General features: G+C 47.2%; 1 protein-coding gene across 2 annotated transcripts in view; it reads right to left on the bottom strand.

Moving 5' to 3' along the window:
* Nucleotides 1–9,800: 9,800 nt before the first annotated feature.
* The window catches only part of LOC147108063 (uncharacterized), a 58,786-nt gene continuing 46,549 nt past the window's right edge, over nt 9,801–22,037 (bottom strand). For both annotated transcript variants that reach the window (XR_015080513.1, XR_015080514.1), the window contains one exon: nt 9,801–20,474. The gene's annotated coding sequence lies outside the window, so the exon portion shown is untranslated. The remainder of the gene's footprint in view (nt 20,475–22,037) is intronic.

Here is a 22,037-nt window from a genome sequence, read left to right as displayed (position 1 = left end):
AACCAGAGCTAGTGTTGGAGCCCAGTAGGACCGTTCCTTGTGGTAAATCGTGAGCATTTCAAATGATAAAATGGCAGAGAACAAACGCCTGAAGTGCGGCAGGTGTGACAGGAGCTGGAACACACGTATAGGGTGCAAGGCCAGGGATGTGGGCCACCGTTTGGGAAATAAATAAATACAGTGCAGTGAGATCACCAACAACCTGAGCTGGTTCCAGGTTGGGTTGCACCCACTCACAAGAAGTGATGTATACCACTAGGGCAGGCGCACAATTTTCAGTAGGATCCAAGACAGTGGTCAAGAGTCAGGACCCTAATCTGATATCTTGCCCCCCGCCTTCCACCGAGGCCCTTTTAGTCCCTTTCTCTTGTATTTATACAGCACCTTTAACATAGTCAAACGTCCCAAGGCACTTCACAGGAACAATTATCAAACAAAATTTGACACCGGACCACATAAGGAAATGTTAGGACAGGTGAACGAAAGTTTGGTCAAAGAGGCAAGTTTTAAGGAGCGTCTTAAAGGAGGAGAGGGAGGTAGAGAGGGGGAGAGGTTTAGGCAGTGAGTTCCAGAGCTTAGGGCCTTGGCAGCTGAAGGCATGGCTAGACATCAGGACAGCCCCAGCGGAAATTTTACCTGCATGATACTTTGCGCTGAGCAACATTCTAAAATCAGAAGATGAGATGAATGGCCAGTTTATCTATTTGGTTGAGGGAGAGCCATTGGCCAGGGCACCAGGAGACGTCTCTGCTCATCTTCGAAATGCGCCATGGGATCTCCTACATCCACCTGAACAGTCAGAGATGTGGGGGATTAACGTCTTGTCCAGGGGATGGTCTCTCCAACAGTACAGCACCCCCTCAGTACTGCACTGGACACAGGGAGAACTCCCCTGCTCTTCTCCGAATGCTATGGGAAAAGTTTGGCATCCACCTGAACCAGTGGGACTGGCCGTCGCAGCCTCGGTTTAACGCTTCATCTGAAGCATAGCGCCTCCGGCAGAACAGCACACCCTCAGCGCTGAACTGGAGTCTCAGCCTAGGTTGTGGGGCGATGGTCGGTGAGGTTAACCTTCCGAGTTCGGGGGGAGCGAGCCGCACGCATTGGGAAACTGTGGTCGTCGGTGGATGGAGAAGTGGTGAGCGTGCAGCTGCAATCTCCCGGTGGGCGAGGCTCCCGGGTACAAGGCCCAAACCTACTCCGATCTGGAGGCATGGAGCGTAGGAACACAAACATAACTTCAATCCATTCATGCAATGCTCACTCCACCGAACAAAATATTCACGAGCATGTCCAGGAATTACGTCATTCCCCACAGAATAATAAAGGTGAACAGGTCACCTCGGGTTGGTGGTGATTTGATACGATACGGCTTTGTCGCGTGAGTGGTGTCTGGCATTGCTTAAGTTGACCTTGGCTCATTTGGCTTTGCTTGTGTGCTTTAGCAGTCTCAAGGCTTTGGCCCGAGATCAAAAAAAACATTTTCCGGCCAATAGTGATCCAGGAAAAAAAAAATTTTTGTTAAAACGTACCCCTGAGGGGATTCCACGAGGAGAACAAGTAACTGTTTTTTGTTGTGTTGTCTGCAACCCACGTTTCCTGTTACTTTATTGGCAAAACAGGCTGAACAACGGCCAGATCGCACACACATAATTACACGGCTGGATTTTTTTTTTCACGTTGCCGTGACGAACTCTACCCTGTAACCCAGGACGGCTGGCTCTGACTGGGTTAGCCAACGCACCACCTGCCCAGTGTGCGACTCGAGCCAAGCTGGTCGCAAATTCAACCGCGGGTCTGTGCCGAGTCAGATTACGGTGGTTAGGGATACTACCTATTGGCCTCATTGTCCCCAGTGGCTGTGGAAGTAATAAGTAACTCCCCACAAACTCCCCGCCCTTAGCTGGATAGCGCATCACGTTAGTGGACATTCGGCGAGGACGCGATTAGGCTCTCCTCCTTAACATAAGAACATAAGAAATAGGAGCAGGAGTAGGCCAATCGGCCCCTCGAGCCTGCTCCGCCATTCAATAAGATCATGGCTGATCTGATCCTAACCGCCAATCCACTATCATAGAACCATCTCCTGAATCTAACAGAATTAGACACACGAAATAGGAGCAGGATCAGGCTACACGGCCCCTGGGCCCGCTCCGCTACCCACAGGGCCATGTCCGATCCGAACCTAGACTCATGTCCAAATTCCTGCCCGCTCCCCATAACCCTTAATTCTCTTTACTTCTAGGAAACTGTCTATTTCTGTTTTAAATTTATGTAATGATGTAGCTTCTACAGCTTTTTGGGGCAGCATATTCCATGGACCTACCATCATATAGCATGCCAAAATTCACTTTCCACACACACACACACACACACACACACACATCAGGGAACAGGTGAGCCCATACCCCCACAGCATGATTCGGCACCTTTAGAAAAGAGGGGGAGAGAATTAAAGGTGTGGGGGGGGGGGGTGGTGGGGGAGATGAAACACAGCCCTCTTAACTACGCAACTACGAGCAATGAAGGTCGTAGCTAAGCTGTAGTCACCAGAACACAGCTGCAGCAACAGGCAGCTGCACCCCTTCTAACCAAAGCGGACGCCACTCAAACCAGCCACCAGCACGCGCACGAGCGTGCCCAGAGCCTAACTTGCCGGGATGCACTTTTACGTTCTGGTAAGGGTTGCCGGGGTAACCGTGTCCAAACCAGAGGCCGATGGTCTGCTTTAGCTTGTACCATTCCCCAGCGAGGCCCCCTTGACTTTACCAAGCTGGTCAGCATGGCTCAGTGTTAGTACGCTTGCTTCTGAATCAGGCAATTATGGGTTCAAGCCATAAGGAACTCAGTACATCATCTGGGCTGACACTTCTTAGCAGTAGTTAGGGAAAGCTCCCTGCCTGTTCTGGTGGATGTAAAAGATCCCACAGCACTTATGAGGAACAGGGAGCTGTGCTGACCAACATTCATTCTTAACAACTTGCATTTATATAGCGCCTTTAACATAGGAAAACATCCCAAGGTGCTTCACAGGAACGTTACCAGACAAACATTGATATCGAGACAAAGAAGGAGATAATAGGAGGGGGCCGGGGGGTGACTAAAAGCTTGGTCAAAGAGGTAGGTTTTAAGGAGGGCCTTAAAGGAGGAGAGAGAGGTGAAGAGGTTTAGGGAGGGAATTTTAAAATTGAGCACCTTGACTGCTGAAGGCATGTGCCGCCAATGGTGGAGTGAAGCAAGAGGCCAGAGTTGGAGGAGCGCGGAGATCTTGGAGGGTTGTAGGGCTGAGGAGGTTAGAGATAGAGAGGGGCGAGGCCATGAAGGGATTTGAACACGAGGATGAGAATTTAGACGGATTAACTGATCATTTAGCTTACCTGCTCTTTGCGATTGGCTGCTGCGTCGGCCTACTAAACACCAGAGAGCTAAACTTCAAAAACAAATTTATCGGCTGTTGGGGGCACCTTAAGGTCCAATCGGAATGGCAGCTCCATCTTATTAGAGACTAGAGACGCACAATTCTCATGGGTAAGAGAGAGGGCTTCCTACTCAATGGGTTTCATTTTAAATGGCGACCCAACAGAAGCTCATGATACCCATGGAAACGTGGGTCTCCAATGTCCCCAGGGCTCCTTTACATTACACAAAGCCCCATCAACAGTGCGAGCCATCTTCTTCTTCTTCTTAGGCAGTCCCTCAGACCCGAGGATGACTTGGTTCCACATTAAAAATGAGTTCTCAGGTGACTGATGAGTCCAATGCGGGACCTACAGTCTCTGTCACAGGTGGGGCAGACGGTGGTTGAAGGGGCGGGTGGGTGGGGTGCTTGGGTTGACGTGCGCTCCTTGCGCTGCCTGCGCTTGGCTTCCGCTTGCTCCCGGCAAAGAAACTCGAGGTGTTCGACGCCTTCCTGGATGTTTCTCCTCCACTTTGTGCGGTCTTGGGCCAGGGATTCCCAGGTGTCGGTGGGGGATGTTGCACTTTTTCCAAGGAGGCTTTGAGGGTGTCCTTGTAGTGTTTCCTCTGCCCACCTGGGGCTCTCTTGCCGTGTCGGAGATGCGAGTAGAGTGCTTGTTTTGGGAGTCTCGTATCGGGCATGTGGACGATGTGACCCGTCCATCGGAGCTGATCGAGCATGGTCAAAGCTTCGATGCTGGGGATGTTGGCCTGAGCGAGAACACTGACGTTGGAGCGCCTATCCTGCCAATGGATTTGTAGGATCTTGCGGAGGCAGCATTGGTGGTACCTCTCCAGTGCTTTGAGGTGCCTGCTGTACATGGTCCATGTCTCTGAGGCATACAGCTGTCACCTGTCTGCTGTCAGCAGCACTCCTCCAGTATAAAAGTGTCATGGGTGTTCTCTCTCTCTCTCTCTCTCCCTCTCTCCCTGAGGCAAGGCTCCCAGCTCTGCCCAATAAGAGTCTCTGATAGCCTGCTCCCCGAGAGCAATTTTTACCTTGAAATGTCAAAATTTACGATGTTTTCAGTACATGTATATAAATGGCATTTTTATTTTCTTCTTCTTGTCTTCATAATTTACTACTTTGCCAGACGGAAATATTTCAGACGAGTTACTATGTTTCCCAACGATTCTGCAGAGAGATAAAGACTGGGCCCCTGGCATCGCAGGATTAATGTTGTGTGGTGCGCAGGGAAAGTGGTCTAATAGGAAACTACACACCAACAAGGCCTGAGGACGGCCCTTGCTATTAAAAAAAACCTACTTTGTTTAAGGATCCACAATGGGACGTTCACAAGAGCCCTGTTTTTAAAAAAAAATACCACTGGCTGGCTTTAGAGAGTGACCGTCAAGCCTGTCAAACCGATTTGGGTTTAATGTAAGTCAATTGATCCTTGATTCATTAAACCGACTTAACCAATGGTCCAGCCACTGTGTCGCTGTTCACCTTTGACTCTTAGCTGGTGAATGACGGCAGGTTAACTCAACTAAATGGCCCGGTATCGCACCAAGCCCGATGCTGTCAAAAAGGGGCTGTTATTCTTTAAACAGGTTAATGCGTTCATACAAAATTCCTTCGGTCTTTCCTCCTCCTCCAGCCCTCTGAGATTCGCTGCGCTCCTCCAGTTGTAGCCTCTTGTGCATCATCATCACCACCCCCCACTCCCAACTTCCTTCGGCCCACCATTGAGGGCCGTGCCTTCAGCTGTCTGGGCTCCGAGCTCTGGCATTCCCTCCCCAACTCACTCTCTCAGGGTTGCCAACACTCCCGGATTGCCCTGGAGTCTCCAGGAATTCAAGATTAATCGCCTGGACGCTGCTACAAGTAAACGCGGGAGAAAAATCAAAGGAGCATTAAAAAAAAGTTCTTTAAAATTGTCTTAACACTTTTATTAGTTATAAAAATATTGGAGATGGGGTGGGTGGGGCGGTTGGAGGTCATGTGATGAAACCTCCAGGACTATGTCCAACCAGAGTTGGGAACCCCCCCCCCCTCTCTCCTCCTCCTTTAAGATCCTCCCAAAGACCAAACTTTTGGTCACCTCTCCCTAATATCTCCTTAACGTGGTTCGGTGTCAAATTGGTCTTAATGCAATTGCTCACAAGGTAAACAGCCTCACTCAATATAAAAATCACACTTGCTCCTTCTGACCAACCTCACGTCTCAGCAAGCGTTTCAATTTAAATTGCTACCCTACATGTTTTACCCCAAAATTCTAAGTCACCGACACCGCCAAAAACAATCCACATCACAAAAAAAATCGAAAGGCAGGTAAGTTGTGTTACATTTGTCATGAGATGTGGATTTAATAAAACATAAAGGGCTAGAAATTCGTCTCGGGCGGAGGCGCATAGCGGACAGTATTGGATCGGCCGGCCGTTATAGCAGTGTCTGATGTTCAGGTCTATTACAGTCAGTGACACTGAACATCAGGCGCTGCTTGTAATGGGTGGCTGATCCAACAGTGCCCGAGATGAATTTCTAGGCCATATTTAAAATATATTTATTTAAAAAGTGCTTAATACGTGTTAAAATCTTAATCAGGAGAAATGCACTGTGTAGTTTGCTACAGCCGTGGCTCAGTGGGCAGCACCCTCGCCTCGGAGTCTGAAGGCTGTGGGTTCAAGTCCCACTCCAGAGACTTGAGCACAAAAATCCAGGCTGACACTCCAGGGCAGTGCTGAGGGAGTGCTGCACTGTCGGAGTTGCTCCCGTCTTTCACATGAGGTGTTAAAACCGAGGGCCCCATCTGCTCTTTCAGGTGGATGTAAAAAAATCCCAGGGCACTATCTGAAGAGCAGGGGGAGTTATCCCCGGTGTCCTGGGCCAATATTTATCCCTCAACCAACATCACTAAAACAGATTATCTGGTCATTATCACATTGCTGTTTGTGGGAGCTTGCTGTCCGCAAATTGGCTGCCGCGTTTCCTACATTACGACAGTGACTACACTTCAAAAAGTACTTCATTGACTGTAAAGCGCTTTGGGATGTCCGGTGGTCGTGAAAGACGCTATATAAATGCGAGTCTTTCTTTACTGAGCTCTACAGGCCCAGGAGGAGTTCAGGCCGATTCTCAGCCTGTGCTAAGGTGACTGATCGTGGACACAGTGGTGAAGGCGACACCTAGCCACAGCTCCTCCTGGTGTATGGAGGGGAGGCGGAGCAAATCAGCCACAGCTCCCACTCCTGACCTGTTGGAATGTGTGCGCCAAGTGAGGACAGGCTCGAGCTCGCCTGCAATGCCCCTCACGGTAAAATAGTCTGCCTACGCTCACCGTCTTAGCTTGCACACGAAGAAAGGGCACCTGGGTAAGCTGTTCAGGGTGCCTGACCTCTACAGGATACCCCAGAGCTTACAGGAGAAAATTGAGGGGCAGGCAATTTTTTTGTTAAACGGAAGTCTATCTATATATTATTTAAAATCGTGTGCATGCGCACACTTCCTGTTGTCACAATTTTTAGTTACACTTTTATAACATTGAATCTGCCCATGTAGCATTTAGAATGGAAATCCTGTATGTAAACTGTTGCTGGTAACGGTGTAGTTGCGGGCTCTGGCCAGGAGGTGGCACTCTGGACCCAGTTTCTGAAGTCTCTTGCATTCCATTAACTGACTGTGGACCACACTACAGGCAATTTACCGGCGTAATAAAAACTTCACTCAATGACTTCAAAATAAAAGTCTTGTTAAAGGAAGTTCATGAAATTAATCCTTTCATCTTTCTAAGGTACTGAACTTTTAACTTTTCTTCAGTGTTGTGTATCAATAAACACCATAATTGAACTGCTTCTGTGTCAAACATAGTTCCCAATTCTGATATTATGACACCCAAAGCAACAGTGTGTGGTTCTTTAGTCAGGTGGGTACGGGGGAAACGCGATATTGGATCTGAAAATATTAAAATTTAAAAGCACAATTAACTTGCAGCCTCTTACATGAAAAGTTGTCGGATTCCATAGCTTTACAGTGCAAGGCTGCCCCCCTGTGGTCTGGAATGGTATGTCATCCAGCAGCCCACAGAACTCACCATCAATCAAAGATATTTGTCAACTCCTGCTATTAATTTTTCCATTTTCTCCTAATCTCCCCACCACCACCCCGAAGGAGATGAATCTTGCTGGGGGACAGACTCCCAGGTACAAGCAGCCCCGAGGCACCTCGACCGTGTGACCTCGGTGAAGCGCCTTGGAAAGTTTCTCTATGTTGCGAGCGCTACAGGGATACAAACACTTGTTGGTTAAATTAAATTACAAAATAGCAAGTAAACAATGGGCTAAAAAAAAACCTTAACGCGGCCCATGGGCCAAGTTACGAGGCTGATGAGAGGAAGCCAATATTTTTAAATGTGTACAATTTACAAACCCAATTAAAACTGAAATGTAAAGTGTCTAATTAAAGCAGAATTCATTAACAGTTTTCCTCAAAAGTATTAACTAAGAGCTCACCAGAAACTAGTGGCACTACCCAAAGGCTTGTGCATTGGAGGCTACTATTCCCCATTCATATTTTTCCAACCTCGTTCCTCGCACAGGACCGGCTGTAACTTAGGGTTGGTGGCAGCAATTACAGGAGAAGCAACTTAAACTGGGAGAAGCGAGTAGCCACATCTGGAGAGGGGAACAGAACCCTCGGCTCTGTTCCAAGTCATGAAAACGTCACGTGAACCAGAGTCTCGAGTGAGGCCAGGATGGGCTTCTCCAGTAAAGTGGGCGTTCCAGCCCACTGTCGATTCAGTTCATACGCCCGGGGCAGGAAAGTTCTCATTTCAATGGAATTTACTGTGGCCAGGAGGATGGTGCAACACTCGGGTGTTATATGGGGAGCTGCGCTGCTCTCGAGGGGGCTCTTGGTACCTGCTGTCCAGCTCCTGAGGGTTGAAGCCCGCGCGGGTCAGTTGTCTAATGACTGTGCTCTTGGAGGTTAGCAGGAACTCTTCTGGGGGAGGTTAATGACATGTCTAGCAGTGGAAGTTTGGAACCAAGTCAAATCTCTGTGGCAGGTACAGGCAGCGTCAACAGTACTCCTAGGCACAGTCGATCAGTGAGCCAGACTGGCTGGTCAAGAGGACCTGGAGGGGTAAACATATCACAGAGGAGCTGGGATCCTTCCCACTCAACTCACGATAAACCATCAAACACAGGTACGGTGGTCTTGTGCAGAAAAGTAGCAGGAAGCTTATCGTTGCTTTGTGTGGTAGGCAGCATGGCTTTAACTCTCAAGACTTCAGCAGTATCCCTACAGGCACTTGGCACTACTTCAGTCTTGGCTCTTGGGACCAAGCTCTCAGGGATGTGACCGCATGCACAAGTCCAATGTGGAAAGAGTGCGTGTGCTCTCACACTCCGTCTAGCACCGCCTCGATTTTAAAATTCTCATCCTGGTCTTCAAATCCTTCCAATGGCCTCGCCCCTCCCTATTTATCACCTCCTCCAGCCCTACAACCCTCCGAGATCTCTGCGCTCCTCCAATTCTGGCCTCTTGCGCTTCCCCGATTTTCATTACTCCACCATTGGCAGCCGTGCCTTCCGCTGTCTGGGCCCTAAGCTCTGGAATTCCCTCCGTAAACCTCTTCACCTCTCTCCCCTCATTTAAGGCACTCCTTAAAATTTCTCTCCTTGACCAAACTTTTGGTCAGCTCTCCTAATATCTCCTTATGTGGCTCGGTGCCCAACTTTGTTTTGATAATCTCTCCTGTGAAGCGCCTTGGGATGTTTTACTATGTTAAAAGGTGCTGTATAAATGCAAGTTGTTGTTGTACTCCATATCATGCAATCAGAAACTCTTACCTGCATACAATTCTCAGGAGCTTGGAGACTAGTTTCTGTGTGCGTCTGACCAAAAATAAAAGTTTTAAAAAAACTCCAAGCTCTAATTTTAAGTTGAAGGCCCTGGGCCTGGGGCTAAATTTCTGAGCAGGCCACATCACAGGTATCTGTTGCTAAGGAATACTCCACTCCAAATAACTTCTAAAAGCTGCCGCCCAAGCGATACCACACCGGATCACCTCATTTAGAATCTGTTGAAATCCTTGAGTTCATTTGGTTTGTCGCAACCTCGTGGCATCAGTTCACTGAAAAATCAATAGAAGACAGTGCAATGCCCTCCTAGTCCGTGGGTAAATGCTGTTAACGGTAACACCGGTTAATTCCCACTTCCTCCAGAAAGTGGTGTCTATCATCTCTCGGCCTGTTCAATACGGCTAACTGCGAACAGCGTCACAGGAGACTGACTAGTCCAACTTAAACACGCGCAGCAACAGCATTAAGTCTGGAGAGGTGGATGGGCAGTTATGAAACCCGTCAGAAATCAGCATTAAAAAAAGCCCTCAATGCCTTGCTTTTAATAAAAGAATTTATTGGACATGGTTGAACAACTCAATTTACCCAAACACATTATATACATTTCACAGCAGATAATTTTTGTGCATTTTGTTGGTTCGTGTTTCAATCACATACCAAGAAATAGTCTGAGTACATAAAAGAAATGAATTATTTAAATCAAGAGGGGCAGAATTCGTAACACGTGATTAAATGAAGTTCCTTTGTCCGCCATTTTAACAGCGATGGTAACCCAAAAGTCCTGGTTAAAATGGGGGGGACAGGAAGTGGATATGTTCCCATCAACACTTGTTATTCATACACAATTTCAGGCCCAAAGGTGTCATTTAGCTCAACACAAAGCTGGAATGTCTCGAGAGGTTTTAGTAGGAAAACATGTGCAGGTACGGGGAGAAAAAAACAGACGGAGTCAAGTTTCCACGGATCCGGTCAGAGAGCCAGAAAGGAAAATCCAGTTGTCCGACTGGGAATTTCCTACAACATGCTGAAGGGTACAAGGCTGGGGATGTGCTGGTGCCAACACCTGAATGCATTTGATCAAGGAAGCAGCACAGTTCTAATGGCAGATATCCCAATATGAATCCCAAATACAGACAACAAAAGCCCTCAGTGCTGGAAATCTGAATTGAAAGCAGAAAATACGCAGGTCAGTCAGCATCTAAGAAAATACATTTTAGGTGGACCAAACTTTCTGGTTCTGGGGAAGAGGCTCCCAATTAAAACGTGAACTTGCCTTTTCTCCCAGACGCTGACCGGTTGGCCTCGGTGTAATTTCTACCATATTGTGTTTTTGTTTTAAGTATTCAGGTATAACCGATCTGAGGTACATTCAGGCAACCCGTGCGTTTTCAGAATAAATAACTGAAATTAAGTTACCTGCTCTCATTGAGAGAGATGGAGAGAGGGAGTTTGAAAGAACGAGAGATTGAGAATGTAAAAGTGAGAGAGCGCAAGAGGAATTGAGACAGAGATTGAGAACGTGAGATTGAGTGAGAGAGCGAGAGAGATTGAGTCAGTGAGAGAGGAAGATTGAGAGCGAGTGAGATTGAGTGCGAGTGAGATTGAGTGTGGGAGTGATTGTGAGAGAGATTGAGTGTGGGAGTGAGTGAGAGAGATTGAGTGAGAGAGTGATTGAGAGAGTGATTGAGAGAGTGATTGAGAGAGTGCGAGAGATAACTCTCGCATTCTCTTCTCTTGCGAGTAGGCAGCAATAGGAAACGTGACTGTAGTATTACTTAAAAATATAAAGGAACTAGCTAGTAGACAGATTGCTGTGACAAAAGCTACAGCAGGTGAATTCTAAACTGCAAGAGGGAAAGGACAGATTGCACATACGCTTCAACAAACCCTCAGGGGTAAACAGATGAGGTATCACAATTGGCCTGCTGGTGTCAACGGTGGGGACTTGGCCAGTAATGGCATTCTGTATGTGGCAAGTATAAATCATGTCAAAGAGTGACCTGGTCATGTCTCTAACATGAGGGAGGGAGAGGGGGGGGAAACCCTGTAACCTATCATGAATATTTTACTGAGAGCCAGGAAACTGAATCAAACTCCCAAAGGATGCCCTACTGAACAGAGCAAGCTGTAAGAGAAAGACCATTTCCCACATACAGATGGGGGGGGGGGGGGTAATATGGCTCGTCCGACTGCATCCAGTCATCCATCCGATGGCTCACCCCTCCCCTATCAGAGAGTCTATAGCTGTCAGCTCCACTACCCTACCCAGGGTTCCATGCCACCCATTGACTAGCTCCACTACCTACCCAGGGTTCCATGCCACCCATTGACTACTCATTGAAGACCTGCCTGACACGAGCCCTGAAAGTGCCCGTCACCGGTATCAAGCTGTAGCTCCTTGTCCCTCTGTCATGGTTTCGCTGGAAGCAGTGTTCCGGATTTCCCTTTTCTGTACCGGTTACTAGCCAATAGGCGGTCAATTGTTTTCGTAGTTTACTAGGAAAGTTCTCAGATATTTCCGGCAGTAGGGTGATTGAACAGTTCACTGCTGCAGATCGAAGCCTCACCAAGAAGCCGACTGTCACCTTTGCTGTCATTTGCATGGAATTTAGAAAGGGAAGGAGAGTGGCCTTTTTTTCCCCCCCCAAAGTAGAACCCCACATTGGAAACATTTTTTTACTTTTCCATATAAATACAGAGACTTTCTTAAAAGTGAAATCTGAAGCAGCAATGGCAGGTTGCATCTCCTCACTGCTAGAGCCTTTTTATGCGACTGGTGGAGAGCACTTCCTGCTCAGAATGGCTCCACATGCAATTGAAAAGAGGAGAGGGAAGGATCCTAACTTGGGATCATTCCAAGCGCCAATCTGGAGCCAGGAACCGTCCGATCCCGGGACAGCATGGTGCTAGCTGGTACGTGGAAGCACTGAACCAGTGAAGATTTGGCTTTTGAAGAGACGCTCGATATTTCTGTGCTTTTTTTTTCCCTCCTAGGAACAGGAGGAGGCCATTCAGCCCCTCGAGCCTGTGCCGCCATGCAATGAGATCATGGCTGATCTGCTACCTAACTCCATATACCTGCCGTTGGCCCATATCCCTTAATACCTTTGGTTAACAGAAAGCTATCAATCTCCGATTTAAAATTAACAATTGATCTAGCATCAATTGCCGTTTGCAGAAGAAAGTTCCAAACTTCTACCACCCTTTGTGTGTAGAAATGTTTCATAATTTCACTCCTGAAAAAGTCTGGCTCTAATTTTTAGACTATGCCCCCCGAGTCCTCTTATATAAAATGCAGGAATACCTTGGATAAAAAAGGTACTGCCCCAAACTTTTCTTTCCTTTCAAATAATTTACAGGCTACAGCTGGTAGAATGAGGGTGCATCAACCTGCACCCAAGAGATCGCACAGGACTTCGGACCCCATAGCGCCCAATGGGTTGTGGACCCTCTTTGCTGTTGAGTGGTTTCTACCTTGTTCCTATTCTTCAGCGCCAGTATCTCCGAAGGAGACAGGACTTCGAGAAACTGGGTCTGTACAAGTCCTACACGGGTTCTGGTCATGACAAGCCTGTGAAAGGACACTGAGATTTCGTTTCTTCCAGTGGTATACTGGTTAATACATTGGAGTAAAATTCTTTCCTGCACGGCTTCGCACCGCCATCAGCAGCTTAATAACGGCATTAAACCGAGGTGCTTATGATGATAAAAGGATCTGATAGGGTAAGTTAGAGAAACACTATTCCCTCGGGCGATGTGGGGGATGGGGTCCCTCGGCCATTTAGAGGTGATGTCAGGAAGCACTTCTTGACACAAAGGGTTGTGGGTATCTGGAACTCCCCCCCCCACCCAAAAAAGCTGTTGAGGCTAGGGGTCAATTGAAAATTTCAAAACTGAGACCGATAGATTTTTGTTAGTCAAGGGTATTAACGGCTATGTAACCAAGTTGGGTAGATGGGGTTAAGATACAGATCAGCCATGATCTAAAATCAATGGCGGAGCAGGCTTGAGGAGCTGAATGGCCTTCTCTTGTTCCGAGTAAAATGTGACTGCAATACCTGGTGTTCCATCAGCGGAAAATTAAACCCCCAATGCGACTTTCATTCTATGTACAACCTCTCGAAGCACTGAAGTGAAAAGGTCTGGGGGTACTAGTAGTGGAAAAGACTTGGCCCTAGTTTGTAAAGTTAGTCTTCCAATCCTGTATAAATACTAAAAAAAATTTTAAAGTTTGAACAAAATAAAAAGGCTGGAAATCAGAAACAAAAACAGAAAAGGTTGAGACACTCTCAGCAACTCTTCCTTAGAACTCCGGGTTTATACAAAATAGTTTGTTTGGACCCCGATTTCCTACCACCTCAGGTTTAAAGGTCAGTCTGAAGCCCTCACTGCTCTTTACTGCACTTTTGTTTAATTGAGGCATCTATTGTATTACACACACCACCGCCCCCGAACCCAGAGATGAAGATCATTTACTTTCCAAACGTACTCTGCATCTCAGGCCCCAATCCTTGCTCACGATCTGCCGCCATCTATATAGATTCGCCCATGAACAATTTAAAAGTAAGAGGCACGTCAATTTTTCCCCACAGATCCTTCTCAACTCTCCTGCTTTAATCAGGGTGTCTCGATGTTGAACAGCGCACAAGCCTCCGAAACAGCAAAAGAACAGCGGATTCTGCAGAAAACTATGCTCCCTCTCCTTCTCCCCCCCCCCCCCCACCGCCAACCAATTAAAAATGCCAGCTCTTCGACACACCATAATTCGACAAGTACACTGCCAAACTGCAGGCACATTGAAAGGTGATAAACCACTGGGGCATCATATGGAGCACTTAACTCATCTGACATCGCTTCACCTCAAGACCACAACGCATTCTTGTTATGAGGTGACTTTTTCCTCTCTCCATTTGGAGTACCATTCGTCCTACTATGTGGAATGATTATAAGAAATGCACTGGTGCTGAAGAGAGGGCAAAGTATCTTATTGAAACATACAAGATTCTGAAGGGGATTGACAGGGTGGATGCCGAGAGGTTGTTTCCCCTGGATGGAGAGTCTAGAACTCGAGGGCATAGTCTCAGGATAAGGGGTCGGCCATTTAAGACTGAGATGAGGAGGAATTTCTTCACTCAGAGGGTTGTGAATCTTTGGAATTCTTTGCCCCAGAGGGCTGTGAATGCTGAGTCTTTGAGTATATTCAAGGCTGAGATCGATTGATTTTTGGACTCGAGGAATTGAGGGATATGGAGATCGGGCGGGAAAGTGGAGTTGAGGTCGATGATCAGCCATGATTTTATTGAATGACGGAGCAGGCTTGAGGGGCCGTATGGCCTACTCCCGCTCTTATTTCTTATGTTCTATTCAAACCCAGTGTTTATTGTACAGGCCAGCTCCCTGAATGATTGTTGAGATGTTCAATCACTGCGTTATTCATTTTCTTCCCTCTTCTCACTGGAGGGAGGACAGGTCCTGGTCCACATGCATCCTCCTGTACTCGTCCCAAGTGACCATTTTTCATGCGGGAGGTAAGAAAGGAACTTAGTCAACAAGCTATTCAATCATTGGGGGGCCGAGGGAGGAAGTGAGAGTCAAGCCCGATCCTGTTCCTTACCCAATGAGCGCACAGGGACCAACGGAGGGCGATCAAGAGCAGGAACCCTAACCCTAGGGGATGCTGAGCCATAATCACAACACCAGCCGAGATGAGTTAACTCATGCAGTAGCACAGAATGAGAGACAGCACTCCCAAAAGCTCCTGCTCTCGAACAGCGTTCAGGTTTACAATGGGCGAACACACTCCTTCTGAACAGCAGCATTTTACGCCTATCAAAATCAAAAATAAATTCTACTCTGCATTCTAGAAACAAACACAAGGTTTACAGCGACTCCCATTCTATTCTCCAAAACGCAGCATTAGGCATTCACGAGATTAGAAAGTTATTTTCTACAGGCCCGAAACTAAAACTGCTTTGGTCCTCTGAGGAAGAAAGTGGCTAATGTAGCATAAAGTGATTTACTCTTCTGTCGAGTACTCCATTTTTTTTTTCTCTCTCAATTAGTACAAGGACATAAAATAATCCATAAATTTTTTTAAGGCTGGCTAATGTCCCCACTCGCACACTATGCGAATGCTTAGCTGCATCCTTAATGCTTTGATGATAATTTGCTTTAGCTCACGTTTGCCGGTTTTACATTGCTCAACCCACTTCAAAACAAGGACGGGACGTAGAGTCTGGGACCAAGTACTGCGCTTTTCTAAAGAAGCAGCTAAATTGAAGAGTAATCTGACGTGTATTTGTCCAGTCTGCTCCTTGCCGGGGTCGGGCTCCACTGGCGCCTCGGCTAAGGCGGAAGAATTGCCCAGCTCGCTGTGTATTAAAAAAAGAATGCGCTTATGTTGTTACTAGGATTAGAGGGGAATGGAGGAGAACTTCTTTCACCCAGAGGGTGGTGGGGGTCTGGAACTCACTGCCTGAAAGGGTGGTAGAGGCAGAGACCCTCAGCACATTTAAAAAGTACTTGGATATGCCCTTGAAGTGCCGCAACCTACAGGGCTACGGACCAAGAGCTGGAAAGTGGGATTAGGCTGGAGAGCTCTTTTCGGCCGGCACGGACACAATGGGCCGAATGGCCTCCTTCTGTGCCGTAAATTTCTATGATTCTGTGATACACCACAAAGCTCAATGATTCTACTGTCATTCCCCCTCCCAAGTGAGCATTCTTCTTACAAAAGCTTAGATAAGCGAGTACAGGCAGGCTATTCAACTGTGGATGTCATGGGGGGGGGGGTGGAGAAATTGAGTCGCGCCCCCTTTGAGGCGCTATCTTCGCCGGAATTAGCGCCCCCCACGGCCGAAATTCATTGGTAGCGCCCCAAGAGGGAAGCGGGACGCTACTAGAAGCACACCGCCTCTCTTGGGTGCGCTGTGAGGGAATATCGTGGTGCTACGTGCCGCGGTACTACAGGCCTTCCTCCCCTAATTAAAGGGGAGGGGCCTTGCGCAGCGTGACCTGGGGCCCAGCTGGGTCACCCGGGATCAGAGTGCCAGGCTCACGGAGAGCAGCCAGCACTCCGCGGTGGGGGGGGGGGGGCGCTTCATAGAAGGCCGGGGACGGCAACGGGGGCAGGTGCTGGCAGGTGGTCAGCAACAAAAATGGCCGCCCGGCACCTCGCCTTAATTAACGCCACCCCGGCTGCAGGTAGGCCCCCCTGACCCCGTCTGTCATAGCGTGCGGCAGTAAGTCAAGAGGTGCTACCCACGGCGATAACGTCATCGCTTGCAGCGCAGTGCTAACGGTTACCGCCGCCGCAAACCTCCCGCTGAATTTCACGGGAGGCGCCGCACCCGGGCGCTAGCTGCTTTGCACCCCGGTAGCGCCCTCTTAAGGTGCTAACGTGAGGCGCAAAGCAACTGAATTTTTCCCCCATGGCTGCCACACTCATTCCAATCCCCGTTTGCAGGCTTGCCAGCACAGTTCATGGGGTTAATATCCAGAGGGAATCTTGGCTAAGTTTTCTCCACCCAGAGCCTCTAAGGTCAACTGTACCAAGTCCTACTGCTGCCCCAGCTAGGAACAGCTAACCGCTAAATCTAATACACTACAACCAGGGGCGTATCCTGGGAACTGTGGAGAGGCTTTTCACATCTCCGCACTCTGACAGTTTTTAATCCGGTTTTTAATTTTAAAACCAAATATTTTCCAGTCAGAAGCAAAACTGTCCGCAGACTTCTCAAGGTACAATCACAAAACTCAAATTGAAGTCTCTTCCCCATCCAAAATGGCGTTTACAAAGTTCACCCGATTCTTTAATAAAAAACCTACTTGGGGGAGAAAAGGAAAACGGGCATTGAGGTTACAGTTTGCTCATATTATTCCATTAAGGTCACTGGCCTAGAACAGGTTCAACAACACAAACAACAAGTAAAACTGAACGCTGGGAGCCGGAGATAGAAACAGAAAAAGTTGGAAATGCAGAGCCGGCCCAATTAGCATCGGAAAAGAGGGCAGGCACAGACCAACATATCCGCCAGGTGCTGACTGACCGGCCGTGCAGCTCCAATAATGAGGACATTGCGTTGCAGAATGTGCTGTGTGACTGGTGGCGACCTGCAGAGAACAAAATAAAAACCGTGCCTTCCTGAGCGGGTGGATGCGGACCGGGCGACAATGCGGACTAATTCACCTCGGCTGTCCCATGAGTTTGCGGGTGTTACATTGTCCCCCTATTTTAGCAGGGTGGATCAAAGCCAGTTATGTGAAATGGGTTAGTGCCGTCACTAAAACAGCAGGGAAAAGCAGTCAACCGGACATCTTAAAAACACTTTGTACCTCTCGGACCCCCTCCAGGTTTAAATCCAGCTCAGATGGATGTGGGATTGAAAGTTTCCTCTGTCTGCTGGCTGTAAAGGATCTTGTGTGGAATGAGCTTGGACAATCTCAATCCAGTTCCGAGTGAATACAAGAGGCCTACCGCACAAAACTGTCCCTAATTTGGCACCGGCAGGGGTGGTTGGTGTGGGAAATGGGGAAAAACACCGTCACCCTGGTGCAGTAAGGGGCTGCTCCACTAAAGCGCAGGGGCTCGTTGTTGGGGGCTGATTAGAGGGCGCTTTACTCTGCGCCTGGCTGCAGCCTGCCCGACCTGGAAGTGCTTGATGCCGACACTGGATGCTTGAAATGGGAAGCGTTCCGATTCTATAGAACTAACAAACCTCACCTTGATGAGAAGTAAAAATTAAGAAAAAAAACATTAGCGCATTATGACAAACAATAATTATGAGGCTTTGGTCCCTTAATAATACTTCTGAAAGTAAATGCTATTTTTTTCCCCCCATAATCCTCCACCCATCGCTGTTTCTTCCTGCACGATATAACCCTATGCTGCATTTAACCGCTTGTCGTAATACACTGTGGCCTGAACCAACAGCTACCCGTTCATACGGAGACAGCTTTCTATGAAATAGACTGAAAGAAGCATTCCGTCCCTCAACCTGCATTTTAAGAGGAGCTGCTTTCAAGAACTTTAATGTTTAAAAAGAAAAAGGGCAAAGGCAGTATTTTTGGTTCGAATTCATTTTCCCTCCCCACATGTTTTTTTGAAACATCAAGTTTCCTGCAGCACAAGACAATCAAACCCCGACCCTAAGCTGAAGCAAAGATAGACGACAAGCTCATTTTAGCCATCGTGTAAAATGCATCGTAAAATCTGCTCTTTGGTACACTGCTCTAACGGTGCACATTTTATTACAACTCCCACATTATTTTTGAAATTTAGTTAACCTGGCATCAAAGTCATCAGTTTTCCTTTGTCTCCAACCGGAAAGGATATCAACATTTTTGCCCAATTCTGTGCAACCACTGGTAGGGATGGCGAGAGGGCTGGGTGCTTCATACCTCGCCCTCCACCCTCAAATTATTCTGTACTGGTCATGCACCCCGCCACCCCACCCAAAGGTCCCCACTGGCCCCTCATGCCCTCCCTCCGTCCCCCAACACCGTACACGCTTAAACGCACCTCTCATTTTGGCGTGGGACATCCCACAACAAATCCCACTCGCTTCTCCCCCCAGCAGACGTAGCACAGTTTGCAGCCCGATTACTGGAATGAAACAAAGTCTCGGGCGGGGGTGAAATGGGTGGTTTCTCGAGAGAGAGAGAGAGAGAGAGAGAGAGAGAGAGAGAGAGAGAGAGAGAGAGAGAGAGAAGTCACTTGTCCTATTCAGGACTGTAATCTTGGAGGCCCCCTCTAAGCAACTCTTAATTGCTGTCTCTCTATAAAAAAGCTCCATATTAGACATTTTCTTTGACAAAAGAAAAATTTAAATACCTTTTAATAAACCAGCAAACAGGCATTCAATTGTAACTATTTTTGTTGCTGCTTAAAGGCATATAAAAAGCTTCAGAGTCCCGACAAGCTCACAGTATGTACGAGAATGGCATGTTGGCCTGAATTCAACTCATTTAAGCTAACAGAGAAATGAGCCTCGAGTTATGCTCTAATAGCATGGTCGATGCCCACTTACAGCAGATCCCTGCCAACCGTAAGATTTTTAAATGCCCGTTTACATTTAAAAACTGCAGCCCAGCGGCATCCTGGCGCTTCCCTCTCCGCCGGCTGAAATTAGTCACCTAAACTTGCTGACTTGGCACGTTTGGCAGTCACCGAGGCACACTTTTGTTTTGTGGGGGCCTCGGGAGTTGCCGCCAGATTCACCGGTTTTTCTTTCTGCTGGCGCAGGCGGAGAGATGTGCGTTTGCCCGCTCTTTCCCTCCCTCCACCCACCCGGCCAAGAGAACTTTGCAGTGCACAGAAGCAGTTAGAATTGCGAGTGCAAAAGGTTAAGTGGCATTCCGTGTTAAACAACAACCAAAGACGCCAAGTTAATTGCTCCCTTTTTAGTTTAAGCGGGCGCTGCTACACGACTAATGTGATTAAAAAATTAATGTTCTAGTGAGCGGTTAGCAGAGGCTTTCAAAAAAAAAGGCGCTTTTAACTTGATAGTCAGGCACAGGTAGAGTGCTGTTGGTCCCTATTGCACTGTTGTTGGGCAGGCCATTGGACCACATTTTACCCTGCCCTTTGAGGGCAGCAGTCAGGACCCACAAAACATGGGGTCCTGGGCACCACAGGAGGCAAGAGGTTCACTTTTTTCACAAGTACTTGTAGCCTGCCGCCCATGGCACATTTATATAACGTTCACCATATCAATGTTAGATGTAGATAAGCTTATCCAGTTTAAAGTGGTTTCAGAGCAATCAGTCTACTATATACCGATTTAAATAGCAACAATGTCAAGGTAAACACTTCCATTACAGCAAAGAAAATAGGTGTACTTTTTTTTTTTTTTTAAAGTTTGCAAGCCTACTTGCTCCGAAGCAAAGCTTTTGTGAAGAACGATTCGTCCAGGCAACCTTAACTCATAACCCAGAACTTCTTTCTAAATGATTTGCAGGAAGTGATCACAATAATTCCAAAGTAAAATTTCCCCAAAACAGAAGAGTTTCAGCAGGTTTCTTCCGGTTCACGTACAATGAAGTGTTTGGCTGTGCTGGAATTGTTACCTGTCCAGTCGCACACAAAACTGTTCAATTATAGTCAGTCAGTCATTGGTAAGTAATTAGCAAGTGATAGGAAGATCGAAGCTTCTGAAAACTGCACGACAGAGAACGTGTCACATTCACCATTACGTCCTTCGAGTGCTTATTATCTGCAAACAAAAAAAAATTAAATAAATAAAAAGTTAATAATGCCATAAACTCAACCTATCATTTTGCAGTCTCTGGCTAAACCTTGCCCAATAAAACCAGATTCAGAAACAAAGCTTGTGGACCGTGCGAAAGATTAGACCGTTATTGCACAGATACGAACGCAGAGCGGTAGATCAGAAATGTACTGCCAGCTCTGTGCCATTTGCTGGTCAGGGGAAACCACTCGTGTATGAATGCACAATCGTAGCACAATGGACACTCGTTAACATTATAAAATGGCGAAAATGAAGTTCCGTACGGACCCAGGTGGTCAGCTGGACCTTCTGGCAACTGGTTAAAAGTCTGCATTGCGCTGGTTGCAGTTTTACAGCAGTCAGTGTGAACCTGAACTGGTGCGAGAGGCGATTTCCTCGAGTTGTTCTCATACCGCTCGCCTACATTAGAATTGGGCAACTTGGCACCAGAGACATACTCATCCATCAATGTGGAGTCAGTCCCAATTCGCACCAACAAATCGTGCAGTACAAGTGGCCACTTGAATTTCCCCCCAAAAATGCCACTTCTTTTCACTCCGAAATCTAATGTTTGAATAAAATAAGAATACACTGGGCAATGGAACGTTTAAGGGTCTTTTACAGGGGATGCGATAGAAATGCGTACAGCATAGAAGGTTAGTACGCAAAAAAAAAAATCACTTCATTGATTGAACAGGGAGGTTAAAAGTGCACTCAAGAATAAACAAATTAAGATTTAAGCAAGGCTACAAAATACGGAAAGCGAGGAAGGAATCTGGGATGAAAAGGAGGGGGGAACCTGTGCAAGTGATGTTATCAGGAATGGATCGAGTTTATACGAGCATTCAGTAAAAGATATTCCATGTTAAGCTGTTGGTCCCTGTATTAACTGATCAGTAAAGAGATGTTATTTAAAATAAAGTCAGAGCAATGTTACTTGGAAATAGAAATGGAAAATACTGGGGAATATGCAACTTCTGAAAAGGGAAACAGTTAATGTTTTGGGTGCACACCATGAACATGAAACCAGTCTCTACCTATCCAGATGCTGACTGACCCATGCATTTCTAGTTTCTCCTCCTTTTTAATCTGTATTACTAGTTAGCTCAGATGCTGCTGGAGATCTGTTCAATGCCGCTTCAACACAATGCATCACTGACCTGTATCAATGTCACTTCTACACAGTGATGGTTTGTCAAGAACCCACTCTTGCAATGTAGGGCCGGGGCCAACTCCAGCCAGTAGTGCTCCACTTGTTGTCCTAACAGCTCAGGACATTGCGACATGGAGATTGACATAAGAAAACTACTAGGCACTTGGTCTAAGCGTTAAACAAAGCTTTAATCAACTGTTTTACAACATGGAGGTCTAGTTGTGTCCTTCACTAGTTCCTGTTAAGAATGTCCTGAGCAAGCTGGGCCCGTGCCCGAGTATTTATACTCTCCCTGGACAGCGCCACCCGCAGGCCGCTCAGTATTATTTCATAAGTCTTTCTTTCATGAATGACTGATTCAGGTTAGAGATGTTTGCGGCTGGAGACGGTCTTGG

This window comes from Somniosus microcephalus, chromosome 13, assembly GCF_052327205.1.
Source record: "Somniosus microcephalus isolate GS21.2 chromosome 13, FLI_Smic_1.0, whole genome shotgun sequence".
In the NCBI taxonomy this organism is placed as follows: Eukaryota; Metazoa; Chordata; class Chondrichthyes; order Squaliformes; family Somniosidae; genus Somniosus; species Somniosus microcephalus.
This window is presented reverse-complemented; position numbering and strand designations above follow the sequence as displayed.